At 35.2% G+C, this 22,249-nt stretch overlaps 1 protein-coding gene across 4 annotated transcripts in view; it reads left to right on the plus strand.

Annotated features, from left to right (window-relative positions):
* The window catches only part of LOC148940083 (uncharacterized), a 71,642-nt gene that overhangs the window by 30,628 nt on the left and 18,765 nt on the right, over window positions 1-22,249 (plus strand). The window contains exon 1 of one of the 4 annotated variants that reach the window (XM_089106299.1): window positions 6,227-6,287. The exons of 2 other annotated variants lie outside the window; for them this stretch is intronic. The gene's annotated coding sequence lies outside the window, so the exon portion shown is untranslated. Of the gene's footprint in view, window positions 1-6,226; window positions 6,288-20,588; window positions 20,932-22,249 lie in introns of those variants that run through there. One more of the 4 variants, XM_089106297.1, reaches the window with a different exon arrangement.

Here is a 22,249-nt window from a genome sequence, read left to right on the forward strand (position 1 = left end):
AATGAGAAGGTCGCAAGTGGTGTTTTCCTTCATCACCTGAAAATTGCAATGGGAGAGACGTTATTTAATAATTTATCTATAATGTCTGCTGAGTTAAATGACATAATCATGGCATTAGAACACCTTAAGCAAAACTAACCTTTGATTGCTAATTCGAATAATATTATCATTGATTCCGACTCTTTATCCAGCCTTGAGTTGCTGGTCTCAGCTCCTCAATATAAGTTGGACATTGACACTTATCATTGTCTCAGTATTATTGATAATCTTGCTTCAAGTGGCATAAAAACTTACTTTCAGTACATTCCTAGCCACTCCGGCATAAGTGGTAATCATCAGGTTGATGAAATAGCAAAAAATGCTATAAATATTGACCAGCCAAGTGGGAGACCAATCCCAATTAGAGATATTTACCGATGGAGGCTATCAGATATTAATTTTAATAAGATTAATCCTATCCTTTCCCCCTTTCCCAATAAGTATCTTTCTAAAATTTATCATAGAATTCGTTAACCTTATAAGAAAATCGAAATATATTTTCTTGTGATTATTATCTCTTCTAATCAGCAGTTGTACTAAACCAATTCTGCTCAAGTCATCCTCAGGGCTATACTGTGGTGTTTATCCTCCCCATAGTATAGTGCAGACGGTTTGATATCATCTATTTTCCCTTCTTATTTTGGTTTTATTTTTATGTTTAAAGCTTTTTCCAATAGGCAATGATTAGAAGTCCTCCAAAAAAAAGTCCCCCCAGATCCCAAATCATATTCCAGTGAAAGTGTCATAGTGAAAGATACCCATCCTGGCTGGTCAAGCACCCTATCTCAAAGTTCTAATGATAGCTCCAATTCGGAGAATAGGACAATGATAAGTGTAGGGGCTAATGTAACCATAAATGATGATAATGGGTTTCAAGAGGTCCTCTCTAGAAGTTCTAAAAAAAAAAAAAATCTCCCCAATTAAAAGCATTTCCCCTCTCCCTGCCCAAGGTCCTCCCTCCAAAAACTTAGGAATTTACATTAAAATTACTCCCACTACCCCCTTTGAAATAAAAATGATCACTGCAATAAGAGTTGCAATTTTTAAATTGCTAAAATCAATGTTTTCTCTTAACATTAACCGTGATGGATCTCTTCTAATAGCTGTAGAAGATCAGAAATCAGCAGATACAATAACTAACCTTAAATCCCTTCTGAATAACCCAATTATTGCATCTAATTGGAACCCTAAACAATCACCAACAAAAATAGTAGTTTATAATGTTCCCCCAGAGATATCTACTCAGGAGTTAAAAGAAGGCCTTTCAGATAGGGCTGGAAACACAATCCCAGTTCAGGATGTTATCCAACTTGGAAAACCCAACTCTAATGGCCTAAAAACTGGTAGATCCTTCTTATTCACACTGAAGGATAAAATTGATATCCCAGAAAAATTATTCCTATTTGGGCAAATCAAACCACACAAGGAATACAAACCTAAGCCTATTCAGTGTCAGAAGTGTTTCAAACTGGGACACACAACAAACAAATGCAATGAAATTCTCCAAAAGTGTAGTAATTGTAAATATTTCCATCCTAAAGAGCTGACAACTTGCAACAACACTCAGCCTAAATGCATCAATTGCAAAGGCCAATATGAATCTACAAATAAATCATTATGCCCTGCATACAAGAAAAGAGCTCTAACACTCCAAATATCCACAGAGAAGGCCATCCCATACCCCTTTGCAGCAATGGAAGCAAAGGCTGCCCAACAATACCAAATAAAGCCTGTAATGAAACCAACCAAAACCCCCAAGTCAAATGCCCCCAATGCATCAAGCACCCCATATAAAACACCATCTTCTAACCCCCTTGCTCAAATCCCTATCAGAAGGAATCACCAAGCCAACAAGCCTCCTTGTCTGGTGAGATGAGGCCAGCCTGGCCCTCCCTCCCAAGAAGAAACAAACCAGACACACTACCAGGAATCAATCCCTTAACCAAAACACAGGATGCACTACCAAAAATACAATCCCCAAATATATGCTTATTCATTCTAAACTGTAATGCAGTTCAGGCCATGAACATACATCAACTACAGAAAACAAAAATTATTGCAGAATTGGCAAAAATCTACATCCCAGATGATATGCTCATTCAAGCAAAAAAAGATCTTGCTTTACTCTTAACAAAGCTGAACATTGATACACAATTATATGAAGAATAAATCAACAACACAACATTTATCAATACTCCAATGGAATGTAAGATCACTCACAGAAAATAAGCTAAATGAACTAATATCATTTATGAATAATAACTCAATTAATATTGCTTGCCTCCAGGAAACTCATTTAACCCAAAATCAACAAATTAAGTCTCTGGGATATACTATCCTGAGAAAGGATAGATCTTCAGAGAGAAAAGGAGGTGGTGTAGCTTTATTAGTTAATAATAATATATAATTTTGTGGCATCAATTTTCCAGATTTTGAAAATGATGTTGATGTAATTGGTATAACTGTTTGGCTGAATAATTTAAAAACCTACATAATAAGCTTTTATAACCCTAATGGCCAAACTACAGATGCCAAGGATTTCTTTAATTATATAAATAATTCTAATATGTTAAAAAATATCATTATTTGTGGTGATTTCAATGCCCACAGCCTTTTGTGGGGGAATAAACCAGCAAATAAAGCTGGTAAATTTATTGAGCATATGACTTCAAATAATAATGAATTAGTTGTTGCTACCCCTCAAAACCTGAAGACTTCTTTCAACCCCACAAGTGGCAATTTCTCCACAATTGACCTACAAATTGTGTCTTTAAATTTTTTGAACAAAATTTACATAAATAAAATTGATAGTCTATGTACAGACCACTTTGCTATAGTTTGCTCCCTAAATGAACCTGCTGAAACTTTATCTCATACATCCAAATATATCAACACTAAAGCAAATTGGTCTATTTTCCAAAATAAACTAAATGATGAAATTACAAGTTTCACCCAAAGTTCATGCATTTCTAACACAACAGTTGACACACATGCTGAAGCGTTGACATCTTTACTAATAAATACAGCTAATCATGCTATCCCCAGGACAACACCTAAGAAAGCATTCCCTAAAAAAATTCCTAAAGCATGGTGGACAAATGAGTGCCTAAATAAATGGAGGATAAAAAAGGCAGCTAGGACAAAATTCATAAAAAAAACCAACACCTACTACATATTTAAAAAAATTACAAGCAGAATCTAACCTAAAAAGGACTATAATAGATGCTAAATATAAATACTGGAATAATTTTGCAAATAATCTCTCCAGAGAAACAAATGAGCCAATTATACATAAAATCATAAGCCACATATGTGGGAAAAAGACTTCTCCCAACCCACTCCTGTATGAGCTTATACATAATAATTCCCATTATGACAATGATATTGAAAAGGCTAACCTATTTGCAATTTTTTCTGTTAATAAGCTAACATCAAATAATCAAAGCAAACTGTCCACAATTCCTATGAACCCTATTTACCAACCACGCCCAGGATCCGAGTACATAACTAATCCATTTTCAATCCAGGATTTGAATAATGCAATACAGCATATTTGGTCCAAAACTAGCAGTAGCTATGACAATATACACCCTACATGGATAAAGAATCTCACACCTTCATACAAACAAGAACTGCTAAATTGTTATAATCACGCTTGGGCATCTTCTAGGTTCCCCAATATATGGAAATGTTCGTCCCTCCTACCAATCCTAAAGAAAAATAAACCAAAAGATAACCCTGAGTCTTATAGGCCCATAATGATTACACCTGTGATGGGGAAAATAATGGAGAAAATGATTTATCACAGACTCCTCTGGTTTGTTGAGAAAAATAAAATGATCCCACACACCTAAACTGGATTTAGGAAATACCACTCCTCAACAGATGCTTTCATTTTGCTAACAAATGCAATAAATGAATCTTTCTCAAAAAATAATATCCTAGTGGCAGCTTTCCTAGATTTTGAAGGAATTTATGACAATGTGAACCACCAAATCCTTTTAAATAAACTTGCAAACCTTGGAGTACCTCCTAAGCTAGTATCCTTTATTAAATCCTTCATAGAAGTGCGAAGTTTCATTGTTTGTGTTGGTTCAGCCTCTTCAACCCAAAAGACAATATCCAAAGGCCTACCTCAGGGAGCAGTCCTCAGTTGCCTCCTTTTTGCCCTATATCTCTGGGACATGAACCTACCCCACACTAATCTACAATATGCTGATGATCTGGTGCTATGGTCATCTGGCAACACCTTTCAGATAGCACAGTCAAATATGCAAAAGATACTTTTCCAATTTGAAAAATTTTCTCAACATTCAGATTTACCCATTGCACCCACCAAGTCAAAAATAATCCAATTTCACCGGAAGAGAAACCATGTTAATGCAAAACTAACTCTAAATAAAACAACTATTCCAGAAGATAATAATATTAATTACCTAGGTCTCATGCTTGACCAAAAACTTAATTTCCACCTCCACATTTCAAACACAATAAAAAAATGTTATAGAAAAGCAAATATACTAAAAAAGACTTCTTTCCACACCCTGGGGTTGTAAGGAGAAAACCTTACTCCAGTTTTATAAATCACATATAAGACCCCATATTGACTATGGGCTCATTGTCTATGGTGCATGTGCAAAGACCCAGATGCAAAAAATTGAAACAACACAAAATGATATAATACGTCTCATATTTGGTCTTAGGAAACCCACAAGCACCAAGTTTCTGCTTATGGAGAGTGGATTAACAACAATAAGGGAGAGACGTAGCTTTCTCTTGATAAAACATCTTACAAAAATTGAATCAAATAGCTCACACACATTACATAATTGGTTAAGAAATCCAGCCATGTATAGATGTATTGCAGATGAGTATGCCAATATTCAAAAGAAGTTCCCTGTACCAGCAAATTCTATTGAACCTACTTTCCCCCAATCCCCTCCATGGAATTGGTCATTTCCCATAATAAATACTGAATTTGCAAAATGGACTAAATATTTAACCCCCATTGCTTTTGTCCAGAAAAAATTTGCAGAACTTAATACAATTACCTATAAAAATCACATCCAAATATTTGTTGATGGGTCAAAAATGAATGAGAAGGTTGCAAGTGGTGTTTTCCTTCCTCACCTGAAAATTGCAATGGGCGAGAGATTATTTAATAATTTATCTATAATGTCTACTGAGATTAAATGCCATAATTATGGCATTAGAACACCTTAAGCAAAACCAGCCTTTGATTGAAAATTCGAATAATATTATCATCTATTCCGACTCTTTATCAAGCCTTGAGTTGCTGGCCTCAGCTCCTCAATATAATTTGGACATTGACACTTGTCATTGTCACAGTATTATTGATAATCTTGCTTCAAGTGGCATAAAAACTTACTTTCAGTACATTCCTAGCCACTCTGGCATAAGTGGTAATCATCAGGTTGATGAAATAGCAAAAAATGCTATAAATATTGACCAGCCAAGTGGGAGACCAATCCCAATTAGAGATATTTACCGATGGAGGCTATCAGATATTAATTTTAATAAGATTAATCCTATCCTTTCCCCCTTTCCCAATAAGTATCTTTCTAAAATTTATCATAGAATTCGTTCTGGAACAAATGGACTAAATTTCCTTGCATTCTCATATAAGCTTTCTAATTCAAGTGGTTCAATTCACCTGTCCCCTCTTTGAAGGCATTGTAATATTAATAATGAAACAATTTACCATTGCCTATTTGAATGTAATATGCTGACGTCTGAACAACATACCTTGCTTTGTAAAATGTTAAAATACTTAAAACACCACAAAATCCCACTATCAGCCAAGAGCCTAGCCAACTATACCTGCACACAGAGCATAGAAATCAACATCTATCATCTTATATTTGAACTCCTAGAGTCAAAAGATCTGCTGAAAGATATCTGAATATATCTAATAAATATGAGGCAATCAAGCCAGTAGCTCTGTAGCCCACAGAGTGAAGCAAAAGGAAAAGGGCTAAATAGTTATACTGAAAAGCCCGCCTGCTGTTAAACAGAAGAAGAAGAAAGAATCTTTCAAGTTGGGAGCTGTGGGAGTGAAGCAAAAGGAAAAGGGCTAAATAGTTTTACTGAAAAGCCCGCCTGCTGTTAAATAGAAGAAGAAGAAGAAGAAGTGGGCACTATGGGTTCTTGGGCACTAAAGTAAATGTTTTGGGTTCTTGGGCGCTTTGGGCACTTGGCACTAAAGTATCGTTGGTGCTAGACATAAGGTACTAGTTCAGGCCTAGGCTAGTCTATAAAAAATAGCCTTAACATTTTACTACAACCAGCCTTGGTAAAAAAAAAAACAATTTTAAGATCCACAATAGCAAAATCCTTACTTCATTGCATTCAGGAAATTCTATAGGCTATTAGGACTTTACCATAGAAACCTAACCACTGAAAATTTTTTAGAATATAATAGGTAATTTTTCTTAGGCCTATAGCTTTTAACCCTATTCAGGCCACTATAAGAACAAATATCTAGAAAAATCAGTAGCTACTTATGTATTAGCTGGTACCCACCCAAGAAGTCAAGTCTGGCTATTCCTAATGAAATAAAACAGAATAGGATGAAAATATAATTGTTAGAAACAAATTTGGGCTGTATATTTGCCCATTAGGAGGGTAGGGGGTAAAGCATAGCATATATTAAATACATAACCTAACTTAGGTACCTCTCCCCCAAAAACAATAGTTGGTAAAATTCTACTTTAGCTACTTTTGGCTATCTTGGAAAGGACTTTGGTTAGGAAAATGAAACTTTCAGGGATAGATCTACAGGCTAAAGTATGTCCCGGGAAGGTATTTTGAAGTACCTACCTCCACTCCTTCTCCCTCTAGAGGGTCTTGACCTTTGATGGCCTTTAAAAATTGGTGTGTTATAAAAGTGAAACCTTGTAATATAGATCTTCTACTTAAAATGAAGTCCAACAAAATTGTTTCCAGCTTCAAAACTTTGTTCAATCCTGATTTATAGAGTTTTAAATTATAGAGTTTTAGTTTAAATAGGCTATTGTAAACTCAGTGACAAACCACACTTTGCAATCTGTTTATTACAGATACCTGTTTGACTGGTTTCCTTTAGCATTTCCCTATACAGTATATAGCATGGGTACCAGCTAATACATAAGTACAAAAAATCTCTCATGCTTCCCATGTGGTCTCTTGGTCAAACTTTCAACATTTTTTGTTCCATGATTTATTCAAAATTGTTTTAAAAATCAGTTTTTAAAGACCACATTTTAAAAATACAACAGTAGACTCTCAAGTATATAAAAATGGGACGCCTTCATTTTGTGTAGAAGGCTTTAAAACAATGGTTTTTGGCAGTAAGGCAAAGTGGTAGGTCACATTTTTCATGTTCAAAAGTTGTATATCCTGATTTGCACTTGTCAGTCTTTTTGCCAGTGATCAAGTCCATCAGATATTGTTGATTAGCTTTGATTGCAACTTTGAAAGGGACCAGGACTTGCTCTTTTCAACAAAGTGGTTCCTCAGTGAAACCACCTTTTCATATTTTTTCCCCATGAACCATATGTGGTTAAAATAAGAAACCATTGGTCTAGCATATGCCTAGCAACACTATCTGACAGGCAAAATTTTATGGGCAGCCTAATTGACAACTAGTGAGATCATAGCTATGACACCATAGCTCAGTATTTTAACCATGTGCTGTTTTTTAAGAAAAAGTAAGAAAGTTCAAAATACTTGGTAATTGTTCCCAGGGGTAGGAAGCATGAAATTAGGTGATATAGAATTTGTTTACTCAGGTAGGAAGGATGGGGTACATAGAAAGGGAGTAATGCTCATGATGAATAAGGAAGCAGATAAGTCTTGTTTAGGCTGGGAAGGTATTAGTAAAAGATACTAATTGCTCATTTTAAGACTAAAAAGTTCAGGGTATCAGTTATAGTAGTATATGCCCCTGTAGAACCAACTGCCAGAGATACTAGTGACTGAGATCAATTTTACTTACACTTACAGCAGCAAATAGACAGGGTCCCAGGTAGAAATATGATGTTATTACTGGAAGATTTTAACTCCCAGGTTGGTAGAAATAGGGATAGATAGTATCCTAGCCTATGTGCACTTGATGTAGTAAAAGAAAACTGTAATAGATACAGACTTTTGCATTTTTGTAGGTATAACAATCTTGTTATAACCAATATGGTGTTTGGTCATGAAATGTGGTCATAAAATTTGGTCATAAGTTAACATGGTATTCACATGATGGTAAGACAGCAAACCTTATTGATTATGTTATGATAAACTGAAGACTGACAGGATCAATACAAGATACTAGGGTATATAGGAGTGCCATTATTGATGTTAAAAGTAAAGATTACCATCTAGTAGTGTCAAGGGTTAATTTAAAGCTGAAGTATTGGAAGGGTAACTACCTCCCAGGAAGTTATGATTTTGGTAGACTTCAGGATGAGAATTTAAGAGAAACTTTCCAGGAACAGTTGAATACTAAACTTGAGAGTTTAAAATTTGAAAATGTTGTAGATGGTTAGAATAATTTTAGAAAAACAATTTGTGAAGTTGCTGAAGGTGTCAGAAAGCTAGGACTGCAGATTAGAATATTAGTGAAAAATTATTATATTTAATTGAAAGCACAAAAGGATTGTAACAGAATTATGTGAGGGTTAGATGATATGGAAACAAAAAGAATGTAAAGAAAGTGGAGAAAGCATTAAAATATGAACTAAGGAGGTGTGAAGTGGAGGTCATGGATAAAATTGCCAAGGATCTGGAAGATGCAGCTAGATGGCATAATAGTAAAATATTGTACTGGCATGTTAATAAATTGAGAGGGAGTAGTCAATCTGGACTTGGCCCAGTTAAAGATAGGAATGGGGCTGCAATTAGCAATCAGGAAAAAACTAAAGAGAGATGGGCTGAACATTTTGAGAATTTGCTTAACCGAGATAGAGTTGAAGGAAAAGATATAAAGGAAAATGAAAAAGTTTGTGATACCTTGGATGTGAAGGAAGATTTGTTTTTTGAGGAAGAATTAGCAACAGTACTAAAAGGATTAAAAAATAATAAGGCTCCAAGCACTGATAGGGTGGTAAATGAGTTTCTTAAATATGGTGGCTCTGAAGTTAGAAACAAGTTACTGAAGATTATGAATATGATTTTTGAAAAAGGGGACTAACAATTTTAGGAAAACCTTAATTAAGCCACTTTATAAGAAAGGTGATAAAAGTGAGTGTGGTAATTATTGAGGCATTAGTCTGGTCTCTGTAGGTAGTAAATTACTTAGTAATATGATACTTTTTAGACTGAGAGATGCCTTTGACAAAGTTTTAAGAGAAGAACTGTGCAGTTTTAGAAAAGGTTGAGGATGTGTCAACCAAATTTTCACTCTTAGGCTAACAATTGAGAAGTGCCTAAGTTTTCAGACACCTTTGGTCCTTAGTTTTGTAGATTATGAGCAAGTATGTGATTCTGTTGATAGAAGAGCTTTTGTAAAGGTTTTATCCTTGTATGGTATACCAGACAAATACATTAAAGTGATTAGTGCTATGTTTGAGAATAAAACTGCTGCGGTTAAGGTAGGAAATGAGATTAGCAGCTGGTTTTGTATTAAATCAGGAGTTAAGCAGGGTTGTGTTCTATTCCCCTTTATATGGATTATTTTGATGGACTTTGTCTTAAAGAGCACAGGAAAGGCAATGGGAGACCACAGAATCAAATGGAGAGGAAAAAGTCTCCTTGAATTAGATTATGCTGATGATATAAGCATCCTAGATGAAAGTGTGAGCAAAATGAATGAAGCTTTTGAGGTTTTGCAAGTACAGGGTGCTAGAATAGGTTTGAAAATTAATTTTAAGAAGACTAAATCACTAAGGCTAGGAATAAGTGAAGATGAAAAGGTGATGTTGTGTAATGAAAGATTGATGAGGTGAGCAGCTTCACTTACCTTGGTAGTATTATTAGTAATGATGGTGGGAGCAGTGAAGATGTTAAAAGTAGAATAGCCAAGGCTCAGGGTGCTTTTTCACAGTTGAAAAAAGTTTGGAAGAATAGGAAGATAGGTCTGCAAGCCAAGATTAGAATATTAGAAGCTACAGTGATGACAGTGATCAAATATGGCTCTGAAGCATGGATGCTCCAAAAAGCAGATTAAGTTTTGCTTGATGTTTTCCAGAGAAATTGCTTAAGGATTGTTCTGGGTACCTGGCTGACTGACTGTATTTCAAACAATAGGCTATACAAAAAATGTGGTTTAATACCACTCTCTAGGGCTATAATGAAAGAAAGGTTGAGGTGGCTAGGGCACATTGTGCAGATGCAGGATGACAGATTGCCAAAGATTGTTCTTTTTGGCCAACCATCTAGGGTTAAATGGAAAGCAGGTTGTCCTTGATTGGGGTGGGAGGATGTCATAAAGAAAGATTTAAAGGAGATGGGAACTTTGTGGGTGGATGTAAAAAGGGAGGCTTTGAATAGATTGGAGTGGAGGAAAAGCGCATGTAGCTGTGTTGGCCTTAGGCGGCTTGGTGCTGCAGTGAGTTGTTAGTAGTAGTAGTAGTTTAATATTATTTTCCTTACAATTTGTTCTTTGTGGAGTAAAGTACAAGTTAGTAGCATAACAGTTACAGATATAAGCACAATAAGAAGATATTAGACATGAGAGGCTGGCCATTCCTGATGACCACCTTGCACCATATGCTAAAAAGTTGTTTCTTGCTTCTTTTTTTTTGTAGTGGTTTAAGCTTGAGACCACTTTGCCAGTTCAAAAAAAAAAAAAAATGGAACTCAAAGCAATTATCAAAAGACTGGGTCTAGTATCTAAAGTCTCAAATTAAATTTGCTCTTTTTCAGCTAAATTGTTATGGCAGGCTGTCCTTTGCAGAATAGGATATCTCAAAAGCTATTTGATGACATGCCTTCAGATCCAGAATCTAAACTTGACATGTTATCAGAGGATGATGCTGATGGCTGGCTGCTGGACCTTCCAAGTTTAAAATGCTGAATCACTGAGCAACTTACTGGCTGGAGAGCTATCATCAAGTGACAGCAAAACTGCTAATCAAGTGGATGGAGTAACAGAAGCAAACAACAAGCCAGAATCAAGTAACAACAAAGATTATCTTCCATTTTTAGTCATAGTGAAGAAGTTGAGTAAGACATTTGAAGTCAAAGATGTTGAGCCCTTTACCAAGTCCAGCTGACACTACCAAGTTTGGACCTAGAGAATGAGTAGCTATAGATCTTTCAACAGGATTAGAAGGCAAAAAATATCACATTTATTTGACAATTTTATCAGTTTGGTAAACCTCATGGAAAAGATGAAGAACAACAAGCTCTACTGCTGTGGTAATGCTTGTGCAAACCATAAACGTCTACCCAAACTCAAGCCAAAGAAGAGCTGAGACAAGGTGATTCAGTCTATGCTATGAGGCCAGATGGAATCCACTGTTTACAGTGGAAGGACAGATGATGTAAACAACTTCATTCAATGTATTCATGAAGCAGGAGAAGTGACACAGATCAGTAGGAAGGACAAAGATGGATCTGTTACCAAAGTTACATGCTCAAACTTGGTTGTTGAGTACAACAAGTTTATGGGCTGCAAGAATAAAGTGGATATGTTCAAATCTCTCTGTGCAATAGACAAGAAAAGCAGAAAGCAGTGGTACCACCTACTGGGGTACTTCATCAACATTACAATGGTCAATGCCTTTGTCTTGTTCAAGTTACCAGATGCTAACAAGATGACATTGAAGGACTTTAGATATCATATTGTCACTGGTTTTGTTTGAAGTTATTTGTGCAAGGGTGAGAGAGGTTAGCCATCCAGAAAATTGTCCCCAAATTCAAGCCTTACGTTCCTCAAGAAAAGAGTTTGGATCAGTCAAAACATTTGCCTATTTAGGCTACTTCAATAGGACATGCTCAATATTGTACAAAGATTGAGCCCCACTGCCCAAAATGGCAATGTTCAGTTTGCAAAGTTCCATTGTCCATGAACTACACAAAGAACTGCTTTAGTTCTTTTCACTAGAAGTTAGGTTTTTCTGCACATATGTCAAAGTGGTCTCTACCAGAGACAGCCTTATATTTCATTTCATAATTGGATTTATTTTGAGACATCACACACACCAAAGTATACAGCCCTGCAGCAACTTTAGAGTAGACGGCTCTCAAGATCATCAATTGAATATAAGATGACCTGAATATAAGCCAGCTATTAGAAACTGCTGTGTCAATAAGCCAACAGAAGATTCTTATATATCTTTTTTGTGTCCAAAGTTGACTTCTTCACCAGCATGTCTGCTAAATCTATGCCACCCATAAGCTGGTTGTACTCATAAACATTGGTGAACCTTGAAACTTCAACCCTGGATTTATCCTTGATGTTGCAGTGTCTACACATATCCAGTGGCATTGCTCCTGTATAGCCTACATCAAAGCCAAGCAAACTGTATTGTTATCTAACCATTTCCCTACAATAATGCTGGAATGAATGTCAGTTCTGTAATCTGATTCTGTTCTCTTGTTTCTTCATTTCACTGTCTGTGAAGAGTGGATGGCCTTTCAGTCATGCTTTGTTCTATGCACCAATACAAAGGAATTCTTTGATTTTGAGCAAATTCATTAGTCTCAAACTTGAAAACCAGTTGTTGTAGTAAATCTTGTTGTTCATTCTCCCTGGATACTCATCAGATTTAGAACTATGTTGCCTCTGACTCCACAATCTAGCTCTATATCATCTTCAACAATATTGCCCTTCCTTGATTAACTTCAAAATCATGTACAAACCTGACACACCAGCTCTTGTGAGCACATTTTCCTCCCACTTCATTTGCTTTTCAGCAAACATTGTCTTAAGTTTCTTTGCCCCTTGAAAGGAATCAATTGAATGGTGTTCTTTGGGGTTGACTATAAGAAACTTGGAATGGATATCTCCCAGGATGGGTTAAATCTTGTGTAGCTTTGTCAAATCCTTATTCTCCAGGTTTCTTAGCTTTATTGTTGTTGTTGAAATGGTTGGAAGCTAGATACCATGCCTAAATTTTAACTATGGATTAACCCTAGACACTACTAGATGGTAATCTTTAGTTAACATTAATAACAGCACTCCTATATACCCTAGTATCTTGTATTGATCCTGCCAGTCTTGTGCTTATAAGATAAGCAGAACTCTATTTAAAAAAAACAAGTAAATCTATTTCTTCATCCTTGATTTTACCCTGCCATGATCACTCAATGTCAGCCCCCACAACAAAAAAAAGAAATAAAAGATAAGAACAAGTCCTATGTGACTCCCCATCGTCACTGACCAGCAACTCTACAGGATCTTTCCTTATTTCGCTGGACAATGCGATTTAAGGTAATTTAAGGTAAAGTGATACATTGAAAAAAGAAGTTTTTCAACTGTAAACAAGGAGCAGCATTAAAACTTAAAAAAAAACAGAAATTATTCTGAATTTGAGGGAGGCTCCCCCCCTGCTCACTGCCTCAGTCATTACACTAAAGCTTTTTAGTCCTTTCACAAAACTTGTTATTCCAATTCAATGGACCTTGTATTTCAGAAGTCATTCTTATTTAGGTTTTCTTTTCATAATTTTGAGCCATGATTGTCTGATAACACAAGGAAGTGTACCTTGCTACTTATCCAAATTCTTGCACACTTCATGAACTTCAACTACAGTAATTCTAAATTGTATATATTTTATACATGCATGACATGCAAGGAATCTGCCACCTCTATGTTTTATTTCCAGTTTCTATCTTAGAAATCACCAACCTTTTCATTTGTTTTTCTTATCTCTTGATTTGGTAGGTCACACAGCAGCTCCACAAAGGTATCAATTGACTGCCATTTTTCAGATCCATCAAAAAATGTTGCTAAAAGCAACATATTTTTACTGCAAGACAGTAGTCTAACATTGAAAAATACAGCATTGTCTTTCAACAACAATTGCCTCTATAAGGTTAGTCAAGAATGTGACATAAACTCTACTATTACCCAAGCAATAATTGATGTTCTAGATAGGCTAAGAGGTATTTCATTCTTAGGAAGTAGGGAGACTGACCACTACAGCCATTTTATACTGCAAAGGGGTCTGAAAAAAAATGCTTAACATAAAGAAGGTTTCAATTAGAAAACTTACAACACATATTGACTTAGACAAAGAGAAATATTTGTGTGTCAAATGTGCCATTACTTCTTAAGACTATCTCCTGGTACACCATTGCTTTGTAATCATATTTTTGGTATTATATTAAGGAGGCCTATTAGGGAACACATGTAGTCTAGAGTAGTTGCTGACTTCAAATGCAGGTGGAAGGAGGACAATTGTCCCCTATATCTTGAAAACAATTTTTTTTGGCATTTCTGTTGAAAGAATTATCTCATCTAGAGTTTGAAATTTTTTTTTTTTTAATTCATAAAAAGCTCCCCCCCCCCCCCCTAAGCCTCAAAGAATTTGTGCCCCTGTCTGAAAATGGTTGAGTTAGGCAAATAAAACTTCCAGAAATAGATATATATCCCACATTATGCCCTTGGAAGGTCTAACAAAGTATCCTAATAAATTAAAAAAAATCTAATGGATTAAAATTCTACAGATTGGTTGTTTGCTACCTTAGAAAGTGCTTAAGCTAGATGGTTCATAGAATTGATATGGTGCCTAAATTTAATGCTGGGAAGATCTAATGAAAATTCCAATCCCAACTTTTCCACCTCCAAAGGAAACTGGCCTTTGATTAACACTGACAAAGGCTTTGTGCTGTTAGGGTAAATTTTTCAGAAATGTATTCAGAGCACTATTAAGGTCTATTTAAGTTGTTTTCAGCATCATATTTTGATGAATCTTAATTTACACAGTTTTGAAGAATTTGTAAAATGTATCCTGAATTTTAAGAATAAATCCTATATGGCTTAAAATTTTACTTAGATCATTTGAATTGTGTTTTCAAAACCTTAGGTAAAAGAAAGGTAGGCTCGAACCAAGATTAAAGAACAATTTCTTGTTCCTTTAAATTAAGGAACAATTAAGACATTCCTTCAATACAATCTCTTAAGCATTAGAAATAAGGATGGAATAGAGACATAAGCTTGAGAATGTCTCTGGGGGAAGAATATTTTGGTTCTGAAACTATTCCTGGAAGTCTTATTCCCTTACCTCTACTTAGTTGAGTTGAGTCAACTACTTTCCCAGAGAAAAAGCTGGTGATCTAGAATTTTCCATAGTTTTGGAATTATTTGTCAAGCATTGTTAAATGCTAAGTAGTTGGCCATCCTAGCTAAGTGGTCGGTGCAATGGTTGAGAGTTCTTTGTCCAAGGGGTGTGGGTTCAATCCCTGTTGTAGCCAGTTATTTAGTTTGGGACAGGGGTCAGTGGCATGACTCTGTAACCTCAGCCAGAGTTGACCTAGCTATAAATGGGTACCTGGAGAAATCTAGGGAAGGTAAGCAGGAAGGGTGTGCAAATGCACAGGATGGCTGGCCCCCAACCCCCAATTGTGCTTCCTGGCTGAAGGGCCTTAAAACGTCAAGTATTGTTAAATTTAAAACTGGCTAAATTCATTGAAATTATTTGAGGGGAAGAAGGTGTTTGATTACATGTCAAAATCTTTCCAAAGTTAGCAAAAAGCACAGTAAAAAGATATAGCAGTAAGTTTACTGCAGATAATTTCTGGCTCTTCATTCTTGGTGCGAACAAACAGGTCCTCCCACTTATTCTCACATTAGTGCGTACAAACAGTTCCTCTCATTTGATCTACCATCAGCAGTCCAATTACCCTGGAACATTTATTTTGGCAGAAACTTTCTCAAAATGACTTTGAAACCAACTTGAGACTTTGAAACCTACTTTTAATTCATAAAAATATCTAATAATAACATTGTACTGCTAATTACTAATTTTCATATATGTATTGGAATAAATTAATTTAAAATTAGTTTCTTCAAAATTTTGCAGGGATTTTGAAAATTTACAAGTTCCACATAAAAGATATGGCCACCTAATGTTTAATTGCTCCAAATTAAATATGCTCAGTGAACCACCTACCAAAAGCCCCTAAAAACTGACAATAATTTATCTAACTGACAATGATTGTAATGCTCAAATGGTAGCCTGTCAGTACATTACCTGTGTTTGTGAAACTTTATTTTTATAAGCAAGCTTTTTAAAGAACAAATGTTGTCTTGAGCTTAAGAACTGCCAAACCTAAAGATACTCCTTGCATACAATGCTCCCTATGAATCTAGCTCTAAAAACTAGCTGAAGGCCACAAAGGTTATTTCTTCTGTCAATTTTAGTTGTATTTTGTAGTATTTGCAAGTAAAATTTCAGAGTTTGAAAGAAATATGAGTTTTTAGGCCTCATTAAAAATTGTCTGAAGTATTTGGGTTTTACTGGAAAATTATTTCCTGAACCCTTGTCATAGAAATTGAATAGTTCAGCAGAGCTAATCTTAATTATATACAAAATCACTAAATTCATTTATGGTTTGATGCCAAACCAGGGGCCAAGTCCCTTGTGTTTAGACTACATTTTTCTAAAAGTTTGTAATCCTTCAGGTGTATCCAACTATTTCTATCTTCTATTAATTTTGACATTTTTATTTTTTTTGTTACGGTTTATAGAAATGGACCCTTTTGAGATGAAGCCAGGGTCATCAAAGTATACTTTTGCGAATGTTCCACCTGAAAATGGTGTTGCAGTACCTTTACAGTTACAAAGACTTGAGAAACTGATTGGCTTAAACCCATATGTTTTGCTCAAATTTATTACTATCAGCTAATTTATGCCATTAATTTGTCAATATCAATAGATCTAATTTATTTATAATAGCAACAAGATTAAGCCTATGGCTTGATAATAATAAATGGCAAAATATTTTCAAATAATTTTCTCAGTAATATTGTTGTCTAAAACTGACCAAATTCCAATCTGGAATTTCAGGTAATCTCATTTGCACATTTAAAACAATATCTAATTAAATCCTGTACTGTAGAAAGGATTTAATCATTTTTCATGATGATTCAAAAACAAAATATTTCGTAGCTTGAGATGGTGACATTTTTGCTAATAATGTCCATACCTTTTTATTTTACTAAAAAAATAAAAATGGCAGTACATACTGCACCAATACCCAAATAGATTTTGGAAATATGTGAGAAGGAATCAAGTGTCACAATCCCCATCATCCACTTCCTTTATAGGTCCTGAAACTTTTTCATGTATAGATGATGATTTTGTAAAATCACAACTTTTCAATAAGGTTTTTGGTTCAGTTTTTACTCAAACACACACTCAGTTTACTCCTCCAGATTTAACAAAAGAATTTGATGATTCAGAGTTTACAGCCCAGCAGATTTATCTGACACTCCGAAACCTTGATCCAGGAAAGGCACCAGATATTGATGGATCTTCCAATGTGATGTTATGTGAACTTGCATGAGCGCGTGCTGGACCACTCACATATCTCTTTAATCTTTGTCTCTCGTCCGGTAAATGTCCTTCAGCTTGGAAAAGAACTAAAAGAACTTTTATTAGGCCATTGTACAAGAATGGTTCAAAGTCCCATTTCAATAATTACAGACCAATTTCAAATACATCAATCTTTTCTTGTATAATGGAGAAATATATGGTGAGTAGAATCCATGCACATTTTGAGGAAAATAATTTATGGCATTCTGCTCAGCATGGTTTCCATAAACGACAATCTTGTAACACGCAACTTCTTGAGGTGATTCATGATTTTCAATTGATGGCTGATAATGGTATTTTGTTTGATTGTATTCATATTGACTTTTCCAAAGCATTTGAGAAAATTTCCATCCCACTTCTCATAAACAAATGTCAACTATATGGTATCAGCCCACAAACTAAAGCATGGATAACGGATCATGGATATCTTACAAATAGAACCCAAGAGGTTGCAGTAGGTGATGCTTTGTCATCACCTATGTCTGTCATAAGTGGAGTTCCACAAGACAGTTGTCTTGGGCCAGTACTCTTCTGCCTTTTTATCAATGATTTGCCAGGCGTTGTTAGGAATTCGACCTTAAAAATGTTTGCAGATGATGTAAAAATCTACAGGTCAGTCATGAGTGAACATCAGATTTCTTTACTTCAAGAGGATTTGGTTGCTCTGGGCCAATGGTGTACTGCAAACTATGTTCATTAATGAAACCAAGTGCAATGCTGTGGACTATTTGCATAGAATCCCTCAACATTACCATTACTTTGTTGTTGGTAAATCAATTTTAAGTGTGGAATATGTTCGTGACCTTGGGATTTGCTTTGATTCAATTCTCAAATTTAATAAACATGTATTGGATATCACCCATAAGGCGAATTACCAATTCCTACATCTAAGGCGTACTTTTTCTAAGTTTAATCTTCATTCACTGATTTCACTTTATGTATCCAATGTACGTCCAATACTTGAGTATTGCTCATCAGTATGGTATCCCCTTAGTAAGAGAGATAGAGAAAGGGTTGAGAGAGTGCAACGTAGGGCCACCAAACTCATACCATACCTGAGTCATCTACCTTACCACCAGAGAATGCAAAGACTACAGTTGCCTTCTCTCCAGTTCAGACGTGATAGAGCCAACCTAACAAATACATTCCGCATTGTTATGAATATTGATAATACCACCCCTACTCACTTTTTCATTTTTACAGAATACAGTAGTACCCATCAACACCAACACAAAATTTAACCACCATGTTCACATAAAAGAATAGGCCAAAACTCTTTGTCTAGCCAAGTGTGGAAGACTTGGAATTCACTTCCATCGGAAATAGTTGCAAGTACCACGATCCAGTCTTTTAAAAGCAGTTTAGCCTCTACAGATTTCTATACTAGGTCGTATCACAATCCATTTTGAGAATATTTTTACTTTTGTATTAGCTGATTTGTGACAGTGTGTTTTCAGTTATTTTGTAGGCTTACTTTTTGGTAGGTTTCAATTATTAACAGCTATGTTTCAGTTAGTTTGGTATGCTACTGTATGTTTCAGTTATTATGTTTTCAATATTTTCAGTTACTGTATGTCTTTGTTATGTCATTGACATTGTTATAGACTTTTTTATAATTGTTTAGTGCGAAAAGCTTGTTAAAGCTTACTGTATTTTGGTATTAAGAAATAAAGAAATAAATACCTCCTACAATAAGATGTAATTTTCAGACACCACTAAATTGGTCTGAGCACATGCAATTATCCAGAACTTAGCTTTTGTACTTTTTCAAGTAAGGGAGTTTCATTGATTACCAACCAACAAGGAAAAATAAGACCTGGTGAAAAATTTTGTCTTCAGATTTGGGCTTCTAAAAACAGCACCACTTGAGATAGATTTAATTAAGTAAGACAAATAGGCTAAAGCTATAGATGGTTCTCTGATTTTATGGGTTTTTAATAGCTATTGTCAACTATACACTTATGTATTTTTAGAATTGAAAGGAATATGACTGGAGAATCTAATTACATGTAAAAATGTTATTCATGCATCTTTCATGCAAACTGCTGATTGCAGTTACAGTACAAATATATGGAACTAATTGTGTAATTTTGATTTTTTATGTATATTTGACAACCAAAAAAAAAGATACCAAGGGTTGGGGCCCCTGCTCTGAGCATTATTTACACCAAGTTAAGGTCTTTTTAAGCTTCCTTCAGGAGAATGTAATTGAAATTTGAAATAACTAAATTTAAATATCCCAAGGGGGCGTCAGGATTTCAGAAATACCTAGGTGGGGCCTGGCCCAAAACCGGTTGGGAACCACTGGTGTAGTCCCTTTCCAGCTCTAAAAAAAAAGTAATATAAGATATGATTTTTTTATTTAAAAAAATTTGCTGTCACAATCCCAAAGGGCCTAATTTGCATTTCAGAGTCATAAAAAACAGTATGAGTAAAAAACCACATCAGTTAAAAAAAATTGTCAATGCCAAAACAACAATATCAGAATGGAAATCCATTCGTTAGTAAAAAATATTAAACTGCAAAATTTCAGCAAGTAAAAAGGTAAAAACTGATAAAACTAAAAAAAAAAAGAAAGAAACCAAATGTACATTAAAACAGGTTTAGCAATGAATGTATAAAAAGGGAGAGGGAACAAAACAAACAAGCATAAAACTTGGGTATCGCCAGTACCAAAAAAAGGAAAACTAACAGTTTATTTTATGAGTAATGGAGGGAACAAATTATTTTTTTTTTATTTGGAGGTAAAGCAACGAAAGGGGTACAAAATAGGAATGGGTTCATGGCAGGTGGTGTTTGAATGGGGATTGTCTTTTGGGAAATTGTTTTCTGTGTGAAGTTTTGTTATTGCATTTATTGGCAAAACAGAGCCACAACATACCTCTCCTGTGCTCAAGTGTCTCCAACCTGACCTTTTTTAGAACTAGCAAGTATGGAACCTTAAGTTTTTTGAGAACTATTCTCAGGACTCTTTTTTGAATGGATTCAATTCTTTTCTGATTCTTCAGGGCAGATGCCAAACTGGAAGAGTATATTCAAGGTGTGGAAAGACGAAGGAAGTTTAAATCCTTTAAGAATGAGAGGAGGGGCCTTAAATTTATTTAAGAGCTTAAGGACGGAAATGGATACATTTGCTCTATGGACAATATCTTTAATTTGGATATCCCACATTAAAGTAGAAGAAATTGTGATCCCAAGTTATTTAAAGGAGGACACAGAAATATCTGGGGGATAGTGTTAAGAAAATTTTGAGTTTTTACTCTCATGACTAAGTCTGTAGTGTTGTCTGCAATATGATTGATGTAGGTCGTCCAAGCCATAGCTTCGAGAATGGGATGTAGCTGACGTGTTGGCTCAACATCTTCACTAACCAGCACCTACAGGACAATGCCTTATTCGCTGGACAGTGCGATTTAAGGTAAGATATTCAAAAATAACATGTGAAATGGGCAGAAATTTTTGTTATTACTCTTCACTTCTAATCATATTCTCATTTAATGAATATCATTTAATAAACATAAATTGATCATAAAAAGAAATTGATTGCAGCACTGTCTTCCAACATATGGCATAGAATTGTAAACTGTATACAGCATACAGTGTAAATATATACAACACTGTCTTCCTTTGATTTTGCAACCCATAGTGAGTTGAAAGACATGAGTTGTTTCGGTATTATCACTTTTCTGGAGCTTTTCCTTACTATTGTTGAAGCACTTGAGAGCTTTGTTGACGACCAGTCCGATTCAGCTCTGATGGCAAAATCCAACTCCTTATTAGCAGCCATAACCAGGTTCAACTTCATTTTCTCTCTGATTTTTGTTGAAAAAATTAGTTTGATTCTAGTTTCAACTTCTGTTTTTCTACCAAAGGAAAATTCAGATCTACTTGTCTGCTGTAAACATATCAATCTGTGCAAGTCTGCCTGTAAAAGAAGTATTGAAGGTGAATTTCCCTTCTATTTATGGAAAAACAGCACTGATAGCTGAAAATGTTGGGACTCTCTCCTCAATGCCAAGACGCCATTGTAGGTTATTCCCCATTTTATAAACTTCTGTTTTTTGGAGGGACTTCGTCTTTTCCACATACCTCTATCAGCTATTTGAGGAACTTAAAATGAGATTTCTTAACCACCGAGCTACAGCATTTCGTATCCAGCTTCTGTTTCTTCGTTTTATTGTTGTTGCTGTAATGGCCAAGGTTGTGACGACGCAGCAAAACTATGTGCCCCCCCCCCCTCTGCGAACTGAAATCCTAAATATGCCAGTAATTGCAGGATATGCTAGTTTGACATCTGTATTTTATACTTTTTTTTATGTAGACTTCAGATATTTCAAATATAAAAGATTCTAATTATATTTTATAAAGAAAGAAAAACGAGCTAGAATGGGGTTTTTAAAGGCCAAATGAAAATACTGACAAAACACAACAAAGCAAATATTTTGAGGGGACAAATGCCTCTCTTCTTCAGCGTGAAACGAAAAAATATAATCCAATATAAAAATATAAAAAGCCAATTTTTGGCTTTTATTGAATTTTATTCATCTTTTAATTTTTTTTTCCATTGGTTTTTTCATATTTACATTGACTTTCCGCGTTTTATTTCTTGGTTTTTTCTTCGGCACTCTCATTGATAATATTTTTTCGTTTCGCGCTGAAGAACAGAGGCGTCCCCTCGAAATATTCGCTTTGTTGTGTTTTGTCAGTATTTTCATTTGGCCTTTATAAACCTCATT

This window comes from Artemia sp. Qi Xiang Cuo, chromosome 20 (genome assembly GCF_049724085.1).
Source record: "Artemia sp. Qi Xiang Cuo chromosome 20, ASM4972408v1, whole genome shotgun sequence".
Lineage (NCBI taxonomy): Eukaryota > Metazoa > Arthropoda > Branchiopoda > Anostraca > Artemiidae > Artemia > Artemia sp. Qi Xiang Cuo.